Genomic DNA, 12456 nt, shown 5'->3' on the forward strand with positions numbered 1-12456 from the left:
GAACTACCAATTATCACGCTCCACAAAATAACAATTCCAACCAACACAATAAATGGAATGAAGCTGGTAGGTCCGAAAACAATGGCACTTCCTGTTTTAGATGTGGTAGTACAAACCACTGGTCAAAGGCTTGTCGCACAACTCCGCATCTATGTGAACTTTACCAAGCCTCTCTCAAAAGAAAAGAGAAGGAAGTGAACCATGTGGATAACTTTGATGATCTCGGTGTTGAGCTGAACACTGCAGACTTTGATGTGGAACTCTGAAACAAATGTTGCTTGACCACAATAATTATATGCAACAACTGAGTGTGTTTCCTACTATCTTTAATTGTGTGTTTTATCTTTAATTATGTGTTTTTCCTTTATGTACCGTTTGTCTTTTGATGAATAAAGTTCTAATTAAAATATCTTAATGTCTTCGTTATACACTTATTATTTTTCTTAATACTTTCAAGATTAAAATGAACATCAGTGGAGCACAAGGTCAATGGAGATATATGTATAGCGGACAGTGGAGCCACGCATACTATACTTAGATCTAAAAAATATTTTTATGAAATGAAATCAACAAAAGGGATCGTGAATACAATATCAGGTCCTACAAACTTGATAGAAGGAGTGGGAAAAGCTAATTTAGCTTTACCAAATGGTACAAAGCTCATTAGAAAATGCTTTGTTTTCCCCAAAATCAACAAGAAATTTGTTGGGTTTCAAAAACATATATCATAATGGATATGATAATCAGTCAAAGACTGTTGGTAATGAAAAATATTTGCATATCATAAGCAAAGATCAGATATTGGAAAAACTGCCAATGCTCCATTCTGGCTTACACTATACACATATTAATGTGCCGCAAGCACATACGGCAGTCAAAGAAAATTTTTGTGATCCTGAGACATTTAATTTATGGCATGACAGATTAGGCCATCCAGGATCTACAATGATGAAAAGAATAATTGAGAAACGTGATACTTTTTAGTTATTCCTCGATAAACGTGATACTTTTTAGTGTTAAAATTTTCCCGAATATAAAACGGGTTGGGTAACAGATTCGTATGTGGAAAACCCGAGTTGTTACAGTGGTCGTGGCCGAAATCAAAGAACTACCAATTATCACGCTCCACAAAATAACAATTCCAACCAACACAATAAATGGAATGAAGCTGGTAGGTCCGAAAACAATGGCACTTCCTGTTTTAGATGTGGTAGTACAAACCACTGGTCAAAGGCTTGTCGCACAACTCCGCATCTATGTGAACTTTACCAAGCCTCTCTCAAAAGAAAAGAGAAGGAAGTGAACCATGTGGATAACTTTGATGATCTCGGTGTTGAGCTGAACACGCAGACTTTGATGTGGAACTCTGAAACAAATGTTGCTTGACCACAATAATTATATGCAACAACTGAGTGTGTTTCCTACTATCTTTAATTGTGTGTTTTATCTTTAATTATGTGTTTTTCCTTTATGTACCGTTTGTCTTTTGATGAAATAAAGTTCTAATTAAAATATCTTAATGTCTTCGTTATACACTTATTATTTTTCTTAATACTTTCAAGATTAAAATGAACATCAGTGGAGCACAAGGTCAATGGAGATATATGTATAGCGGACAGTGGAGCCACGCATACTATACTTAGATCTAAAAAATATTTTTATGAAATGAAATCAACAAAAGGGATCGTGAATACAATATCAGGTCCTACAAACTTGATAGAAGGAGTGGGAAAAGCTAATTTAGCTTTACCAAATGGTACAAAGCTCATTAGAAAATGCTTTGTTTTCCCCAAAATCAACAAGAAATTTGTTGGGTTTCAAAAACATATATCATAATGGATATGATAATCAGTCAAAGACTGTTGGTAATGAAAAATATTTGCATATCATAAGCAAAGATCAGATATTGGAAAAACTGCCAATGCTCCATTCTGGCTTACACTATACACATATTAATGTGTCGCAAGCACATACGGCAGTCAAAGAAAATTTTTGTGATCTCGAGACATTTAATTTATGGCATGACAGATTAGGCCATCCAGGATCTACAATGATGAAAAGAATAATTGAGAATACTCATGGGCATCCATTGAAATATCAAAAATTCAACAATCGGATAAAATTTCTGTGTGTACATCTTGTTCTCTTGGAAAATTAATTACAAGGCCTTCGCCTGTAAAAGTTGAAAAGCAATCATCTGTATTTCTTGAAAGAATTCAAGGAGATATATGTGGACCAATTCATCCAGCATGTAGACCATTTAGATACTTCATGGTTTTAATAGACGCATCAAGTAGATGGTCTCATGTCTCTTTGTTATCAACTCGTAATATAGCTTTTGCTAACTTTCTTGCACAAATCATTAAATTACGAGCACATTTCCCTGATTACACTATTAAAAGGGTGAGACTTGATAATGCTAGTGAATTTACATCACATGCTTTTAACGATTATTGCATGTCTGTGGGAATTGTAGTCGAGCACCCCGTTGCTCACGTACACACACAAAATGGCTTAGTTGAATCATGATTAAATGTCTACAGTTAATAGCTAGACCATTAATAATGAGAACAAAACTTCCTATGTCTGTTTGGGGTCATGAAATTTTACATGCTGGCTCATTAATTCGTATGAGACCAAGTGCAAATCATAAATACTCTCCTCTACAACTTGTCTTTGGCCAACAACCTGATATATCCCATATTAGAATTTTTGGGTGTGCAGTGTATGTTGCTATTGCACCACCACAACGCATAAAAATGGGACCTCAAAGAAGGTTGGGACTATATGTTGGGTACGAATCGGCTTCCATTATAAGATATCTTGAACCTTTAACGGATGATGTATTTACAACACGTTTTGCTGATTGCCGTTTTAATGAGGCATTTTTCCCTGCATTAGGGGGAGAAAAGAAAAAACAAGAAAATGATGTCTCATGGTATGTACCAACATTGTTACATCTTGATCCAAGGACTAAATAATGTGAGACAGAGGTTCAAAAAATAACGCACATACAAGAAATTGCAAATCAATTGCCTAATGCATTTACTGATACAAACAGAGTTACTAAATCTCACATACCAGCTGCTAATGCCCTAGCTCGAATTGAGATTTCAAATAATCAAGTAGATAACAAAATGGCTCATGAATCTCAGAAACGTTTTAAACGTGGAAGAACAATCGGTTCAAAGGATAAAAATCCTCGAAAAATAAAAACTCTTGAAAAGGAAGTTAATCACAAACTGAATGATGTTGATGAAACATTGAATACTAAAACCTCCCATAAGGAGGATGTTGATAATAATAAAGAAATGTCAATAAACTATGGTCAGACACATATCTTGTGGAATCAAGATGAAATGGAAAATATTGATGAAATATTTTCTTATTCTGTAGCAAGTGACATCATGAGTGGAGATGATGATCCTGAGCCAAAATCTGTTAATGATTGTCAAAATAGATATGACTGGGATAAATGGAAAGGCGCTATGCAAGCTGAATTAGATTCACTTAACAAACGAAAGGTTTTTGGACCTATTGTTATTACACCAAAGTTTGTAAGGCCAGTAGGGAAATGGGTTTTTGTACGAAAACGAAATGAGAAAAATGAAGTTACAAGATACAAAGCTAGACTTGTAGCTCAAGGTTTTTCTCAAAGGCCAGGGATTGATTATGAGGAAACATCTTCCCCTGTTATGGATGGAATAACCTTTAGATATTTAATCAGCTTAGCAATCTCTAAAAATTTAGAGATGCGCCTTATGGACGTTGTCACAGCTTACTTGTATGGATCACTAGATAGTGACATCTATATGAAAATTCCTGATGGATTTAAACTCCCAGAAGCATTAAGCTTAAAGCCTAAGGAAATGTATTCCATCAAGTTACAAAGATCCTTGTATGGACTAAAACAATCTGGAAGGATGTGGTATAATCGTTTGAGTGCTTATTTGATAAGTAAAGGATACACAAACAATCTTATTTGTCCATGCGTCTTCATTAAGAAGACAACGTCAGGATATGTGATCATAGCTGTGTATGTTGATGATCTAAATATAATTGGAACGCAAAAAGAAATCAATGAAACAATTGCTCTTTTAAAGAAAGAATTTGAAATGAAAGACCTTGGAAAAACCAAATATTGTCTTGGTTTACAGATTGAGCATATGCATAATGGCATACTTGTGTATCGGTCAACTTATACTGAGAAACTCTAAAAGCGTTTCAATATGGACAAAGCAAATCCTTTAAGCACCCTGATGGTTGTTAGATCACTCAATGTTGACAATGATCCATTTCGTCCTTGTGAAGATAATGAAGAGATTCTTGGTCCAGAGATACCATATCTCAGTGAAATTGGAGCTCTTATGTATCTTACTAACAGTACAAGACCTGACATTTCTTTTGCAGTTAATTTGTTAGCAAGATTTAGTTCAGCCCCTACTAAAAGGCACTGGAACGGGATTAAACACATTTTTCGATACCTTTGAGGTACTGTTGATTTAAGCTTGTTTTATCCTAACGATTCAAAAGAAGGGTTAGTTGGTTATGCAGATGCAGGTTATTTTTCTGATCCCCATAAAGCAAAATCTCAAATTGGATACGTATTTAAGAATGGAGGAACTACGATTTCATGGCGTTAACAAAAGCAAACACTTGTTGCAACATCTTCAAATCATGCTGAAGTCATTGCACTGCATGAAGCTTCAAGAGAATGCGTATGGTTAAAATCTATGTCACGACACATATTGACCTCTAGTGGACTAGAGAAAGATCGAAGTCCAACTCCTATCTATGAAGATAATGTAGCTTGTGTCTCGCAGATGAAGGAAGGGTATATCAAAAGTGATAGAACAAAGCATATACCACCAAGATACTTATACTCGGGGACCTTATTAAAGACAATCAGGTTGAGATGAGATATGTCCAATCAAGCAACAACTCAGCTGATGTTTTCACAAAAGCACTTCCCACAGCAACATTCCGGAAACACGTTCATGACATTGGCATGCGCCATGTACAGAGGATGTAACACATTATATACTGCAACTTGAGGGTGAGCTACAAACTGCACTCTTTTTCCCTTAGCTAAAGTTTTTATCCCATTGGGTTTTTCTTTAGTAAGGTTTTTAACGAGGCAGTACTTCAAGTCCCCAAAGTTTGCAAAGTGTCATCCAAGGGGGGGTGTTATGAATATCTATTCAAGATCAAGATTTACCCATCTAGATCTTCCAAGCAAGTGGATGAGCTCTTTGTCAAACTTATTGATAACGTGCCACACAAATGACCATCAAATAGTTAATCTTGTCTAGAGAAAAAGTTAATCTTTTGTAGTATAAATACTAACTCAATGTAAAGGAGAAAATGCACCTCATACATACACATTCATAAGTGATACATTTCACTACTTTCTCTCTTTGCTAAATTTTCTAAAGTTCTCAAGTTTTAGCACTAATCTTGTGTTAATTCTTGTAAAATTATAACATTATTTATTTTATAGACTTGTACTTTTTGTTGTTAAAAAACTCAAATTTACAGTGGTTTTGAAATTGAAATATATTTTTTAGCCGAATGTGAATTAATTCGAACTTCATTTTCGAATCGAATCGAATTTCAAATTAGCTATTTTAAATTCGAAACAAATTTGTCGAATCTATTTCTAATTTGAATCGTATTCGAATCCAGCTTCAAATTTCAAAATTCGATTCGTTGAACACCCCTAATCAGAACTGAGAGGGTTGTGATGAGCTATGAGATCTCTTATTAATTTGTTGTAGGAAATAAGGCATTTAGGTGTGGTTTCAAAACAAGGGTGTGTGCCATGTCATGGTCATGAACATTGGTTGGGTGATGATCTGCAAGTTTTATTTTCAATATGCTTGTTTATTGTTTTCAATTTTTATTTGAATAACCATTCTTTTATTGTCGAATTATTTTATTTATTTGTGTTGTATTACTATTATTTTTATTTGAATTTCAGTTATTGTTGATAAATTCTGAGTATTACAACTCTACCTCCTTAAAAAGAATTCCACCTTGAAATTGTTAACTATGGATAAGAATGAGTTTAAAATAGTAGGCACGAAATCTAACTTCAAGCTTCTCAACTTAGATATGCGAAACTTTAAACATACTAGAATAAGAAGGTTCCGATATAAAAGATAAATAATAATTAATCTGACACTAAAATATAATAATTGATAACTAAAAACAATTCTTGATATAAATATTTCACAAGTACTCTAATGATCATGTACTTAGTGTGAACCTCAATTGGGTTTCAACTGTAGTACACGTAACAACTGAAATTTAATCTAACCTACCCATATGAAAACAAGCATATAAAAATATTTATATACTGCTTCAATTTCTTCTGCGGTTGTCCATGCGCAGGCTGCTTATTTTTAACTGGTGAGGATTATTGCATTATATAAGAACTCTAATTGATCAAAATCTTTATAATACCTCACCAACATCCCATAGTATATGCAAGGAAGCAATTGAGCATCTCTTAGTTGGGTGGTGCAACCTATATATAAGTTCTAACATAGATTTATTCTCTTTTTATCCACAACTTAAAAAAAAAACTCTTTGAACCTCCTGATTTTAAAAACTCAAACTGCAAGAGACTTCACCTCATCCTTTTCCCACGGTCCTTCTTCATACCTATAGTCCTATACCACCTCAGCAGCCCCTCATCCTTCCTTGTCCTCTGGCACATGATGCATGTAACATCTATGCATGCCAAGAACTCACGTAACTGCTTACCGTTTTTTATAACCAAATCATCAAGCTTCTCAACCACTTTTGTAGTTGTAGGTGTTGGCAACGCGTCTCCAATGATACAATGAGATATGTTAGGAACCTCAAGGTTCTTTAACACGTCTAGGATAAGTAGAAGTGCATTAATGTAAACAATCAAACAACGAAGGCTTAGCATAAGGTTTGGGACACGTCGTATGAGGGTCTGAACAAATAATATGTCACATGGGCCTATGAGTTTAAGTTCTGAGAATTTCTTGGTGTTTGGAAATTTGTTCCACGAAGTCCCGTGGATATAATATGCTTGGAATTGTGAGTGATTCTAGATCCTTCCTCATGCTAATAGTCTTGCATATCCCCGCAATCTGATTCGATTCCACATAGGTGACACCAAACGCTTGAGATTCGAGTACCTATGTTATTTACAAGCATAATAAATAAAAAGTAAATAAGAGGATGTGTGTATAGGGGAGTAAATGAGCCTAGCCAGAGCTTGACTGCATGTTATTAAGACTGTAAACGAACCCAATGTTCGATGAGCTGTTCGTGAACCGTTCGACAGGAAGTTTGTTTATTTAATAAACGAATGAACATAAACAACAAATTTATATTCTTTTAATTAAATAAACGACCATTAACATGTGTTTCGTTTGTTCATTTATGTTCGTGAACGTTTGTTTGTGTTCATTTGTTTATGCCCATTTATTTATATTCATTTATGCTCGATTATATATTAATAGAAAATAATTAAATATTATCTAGATGAGTCATGTACTTCGGTTTTATATTTGTTCATTTTTGTTTAGTTAAGTGTGTTCATTTATGTTCCTTTTCTATTTGTTTGTATTCATTTACATTTGTTCACATATGTTCATTTATGACTGCTTATCTTTGTTCAGTTATGTACATTTGTGTTCGTTTATCTTGTTGAACTGTTCGTTTATGTTCATGAACTGTTCGTTTAGATTTTAAACAAATGGACACGAACATTTTCATCTACTATACTATTAAAACAATAATTCTTTCCAAAAATAACATCCATTCTCATAATTTTTTGCTAATAAAGTAATTCAAAATTCAAATTAAATTGTATAATTCAACTTAATAAAATAATGCATGTGTTGCTTAATAATTTTAGGTTTTTCTTCAAAGTTTCATGTTAGTTATTTTTTATACTGGTTTCATTTCGGTTTTAGTTTTTATAAATTTATCTCGTTTGAGTTTGATTTTTTTTAGTTTCGTTTTAGATGAGTTTAACTTTAAACAGTTTTTTGTTTCGGTTTTTACAGTTTTTGTCTTTGGTTCGGTTTCAAATTTATCAGTTTTAGTTTTTCAATTTCATTTCATTTTTTGCTTTTGTTTTAATTGTATCTGGTATTATTTAGGTTTTCGATTTCGGTTTTGTTTTTGTTTGTTTTTTATTTATTTTCGTTTCAATTTGTATTTAGTTTATTTGGTGTTTATGTTATAGTGTCTATTGAAAAATGAAAGAATATGAAGAGTTCACAAATTAAGTGAAATGTTCACATGAGTTTTAACTTTCAAGTGGGTTGAAGTCATTGAGATTTTATATATTTTTTTGGATCTTTACAACCAGTAATAATGAATTCACATTTGGTATATAAAGGATTTCAAAAGCTAAGAACATTATATGTGTTACCCTTCATTTTTCTTCTTAATCTTTAAGTGTCAATTTTATGAAGAGTTCACAAATTAAGTGAAATGTTCACATGAGTTTTAATTCGATGTAGTTCGAGTCATATCGTGTCAATTTTAGAAGATATCGATTTGGTTCGGGTTAATATGGGTCATCCTCAAAACGTATCGATTTGATTATGGTCAAAACATGTCATTTTAAAAAGGTTTCGATTTTGTTCTGGTTCTTAAGTGCGTTTTGGATGTGCTTCAGTTTATTATGGTGCAATACTTTTTACATGAAATGTAAAAGTAGTTTTCGTAGTCAGTTAGTCACTATGTTTGTTAGATTGGTGTATGAATGTTTATGTCATCAACTGTGTTCTCCGTCCAGAAAGAAAAGGAGTTCGAATCATTCTTGGATGCATATCGAGAATCTTTCCTAGATGCTTATTTCTAATTTGCGTGCTTTCCAGAATAATGTTCGTGAAGTTTGTTTGTTTTATATTAATATTATTTTTAAAATTTTATGAAGTTTATGTTTTAAAGTTTTAAATTTCCTTCGTAAACATTCTACTATGTAAAGTCATTTTTTGTAAGTTTATGTATTTCAGTACTTTGTTTGCATATGAATATGAATTGCACTTAAAAATAATGTTATTGCCTCAAAAAAATATATTAAAAAAATAACTTGTCGTTTGAAATTATATAAGTATTTAATTGATGATTTCTATATTTCCACCCGTGTCGCACACGGGTTAATAACCTAGTTTTTTAAATAAAAGAACAGGAACACAAAATTTGTGTTCGATTATGCATTAGTGTTCGTGCTCATTTAAAGTTAAATGAATAAGCACGAACATGCCTTTGTTCATGTTCATTTACAAGCTTACATGTTATCATCGCCAGCATCACAAGTCTTCCAACCACCATACACCGTTCCCAATGACCCGTCTTCATTTGGGTCAAACAATCCTCCGTAGTGACAAATAGCTATGAACAATCATCATGTCGTGAGCCGTTGATGTATGTGTTCTTCACTGCCATGTATCATGAAACCAATTAGATGTAAGCCTGCTATATTTGTGAAAAAATCGAAAACATAAAATAAAATCAAAACGGATTTCTCTCACAATAATAACTCCAAAGAATATAGAAAATATACAAGTAATGAAACAAGAACTAAGGAATGCTTACCTTGAAATGATCTTTCTTTTCCTCTAGCATTGTCAAATAATCTTTACCATTTAGGGTTGTAAATGATGACGGCTGTGGTGCTAATAAATTATTGAATGAAGAATTAGGTTTATGATAGCGCTTGAGTGTGGTGTGATATTTAATACCATATATTATGGGCCACTAAAGTAAATTGGTCTTTTTTGGGCCTATACGGCCCGCCCACACTAAAATGAATGAATACTAAAATATACGAAAAGTTAATAAGTGCGGTGGAGGAGTTTGAACCAAGATCAAGAGGGCCGCGGTCTAGAACGCTTCCAATAAACAATAACATTATTTATCAAAAGATCAAATTACATAATAATATCCTATTATAGGCATATCTTTTAAATGTGGCCCAAAACTTTTTAGGCTTAGGCCCATACTTATCTATGTATCAAATAATAAACAATATTGCACTTCATATAAATATGTAATTCATATGGACTTATGTGTGTATATCTGTTATTTACCATATATGTATCTATGAACACAAAAATGAACCTACATCAACATATATGCATGTTCGTGTGTATATATAGAGAGAGATCAAGGATCAGTTAAGGAATAATATTGTTAGTAAGACATAACTTAAGGAAACCGTTATCTTCTCTGTATTTATTTAATCAAATCTGAACCGTTTTATATATGATAAGACATCATTATTGCTTAGAGACTTTAATTTTATATATAACTAGGAAGATTCCCGGCATGTTGCGCCGGGTTGATGTATTGATAGTTATACTCGTACAACTTATCAAATCCTGTAGTGCGCCTGCGAGTCGAGGTGAATTCGATCGGTGTCGGGTTACGAAACCAATAATAAACCCCACCCCCCTCCATCCGGAAAAAAATAAAAAATTTAACTTTGTTAACGCAAAAATCCAATAAATTAACATAACAAAACAAAACAAAACAAAACATGCGTTGCGGTTACGAACCGATAACACTTTGGTTGGTATCTAGTTACGAAGCCAAAAATAAAGCAAACCATAAATACGTCCACATCCAAATACAACAATTAACATATTTAAAATATATTAAAAATGTGGCAAACAAAAAAACACGAGCGTTGTAGTTGCGAACTAATACGAATTCGTTGATTCTGGAATCGAGGGACAAAAAAAAGTGATAAAAAAACCTGCATGTTGCGTTTGCGAACTAACGCGAATTCAGTCGGAATCGAAGTTGTCAGCACTAAATCGTACGGAGAGAACCATGTGTTGTGGCAGTGAGCACACGAGTTCGGTTGGTATCAGGTTACAACACCGAAATTAAAGCAATAAGTTAATTCGTCAACACTCAAAATACAACAAATTAAAATATTTACATAAAAAAGATCGTGGCGAAACCAAAAATATATGTGCGTTGTGGTCGTGACCTGGCGCGAATTCGTCTAGAACTGATGGAGAAAAAAAACCCGCATGAAAAAAACCTTAGGTTGCGATCGCGAGCTGACGCAAATTTGGCGGGAACAATTTGACGGTATCAACGGTAAAAAGTTCCCGTATTTTACGGCAGCGAACCGACACGAATTTAAAATCAAAAATCAAATAAAAAGGCCAACAAACAACATGAGACAACGTTTACGTCGCCAAGGTAAAAAGTTCCCGTATTTTACGGCAGCGAACCGACACGAAATTAAAATCAAAAATCAAATAAAAAGGCCAACAAACAAAGTGAGACAACGTTTACGTCGCCAAACTTCTTAATTATTATATATAATAATGATACCCTTCCCGTACTTTCATCATTACGGATACATAATGGTGGTGCTACAAGAAAAAAATGGAACTATGGGAAGAGAATAATTATATTACCGCTCCTAGGCTTTATTTTTAATTGCAGTTGAGGTCTGATCATTACCCAAATACCCGGTTTAACCCGCACCTGTCCAACCTATTCGTTTTTTAAAAGGCATGGTTTAGAATTTTAGCGAGTTCTGTATCATGATTTAGAAACCAATAAATCAATTATGAAGAATATGAACTTTCTACTTATGATCTTCACGAATTGAATTTCCGTGGATCGACTTGGTTCTTACCCATACTATACTCCATATACGATAGGTACACTTGCCTATTTGTGTGTGGTCTAGTTAAGATAAAAATCATTTTATAAATTAAAACTCGACTTTATGTGAAGTAAAACTCTTTTGAAAAACTAATAACTTTTCATACCACACGCCCACATCAAGTTTTTGGCGTCGTTTCCGGGGACACTTGGTGAATTTTTACAAATAATCCAAGTATTTACAAAGTCATTGTTTATATTGTCTATATTTAAAAGCTTATCAAAAAGAATAAAAAGATTTTTATTTTCTTTATTTATGTCATTCTACTTTTATAAATTGCTTACGTTAGCTTAATTTTAGTTGTGCCATTAGACCTTTTTAATTTCCTAAGTAGTGTATGTCCACTACATCCACACCCAAACTCGTTTCGCCACTTTCTGAATGCGAACGCCACTTTCACCGAAGAACATATACTCGAGCAAGTAAAGCAACCAAAGGAGTTAAGGACGAACTGGAATGAGATACAGCAACCAAGGAAAACCAGGAGGAGGCTATGATGGCGGAACTTGAAAACGAGCTAAACATGGCCAATATGGCAAGCCGACACTCGATGGCTATGGCAATAGTGTTGCACCACCTGAATTCCTCGCAAACTTTGAAATCAAATCTAGCACCATTCATATGATTGAAAACTCTGTCCAAATTCATGGACTTCTCGATGAAGATCCATTGTCTTATATTTCCCGATTCCTTCGAATCGTGGAACTTTCAAAATCTAAAATTGATCTGAAGATCAAGCTAGACTTAAACTATTCCCATTTTCACTT

General features: G+C 33.6%; 1 pseudogene; it reads right to left on the minus strand.

The window, feature by feature from the left end:
• Positions 1-6614: 6614 nt before the first annotated feature.
• On the minus strand, positions 6615-9357 carry LOC143609167 (F-box/LRR-repeat protein At3g48880 pseudogene; annotated as a pseudogene).
• Between the last annotated feature and the right edge of the window lie 3099 nt (positions 9358-12456).

Source organism: Bidens hawaiensis, unplaced genomic scaffold, assembly GCF_021521415.1.
Source record: "Bidens hawaiensis isolate Kalapana, Puna unplaced genomic scaffold, B.hawaiensis_p1.1 tig00002181_1, whole genome shotgun sequence".
Taxonomy (NCBI): domain Eukaryota; kingdom Viridiplantae; phylum Streptophyta; class Magnoliopsida; order Asterales; family Asteraceae; genus Bidens; species Bidens hawaiensis.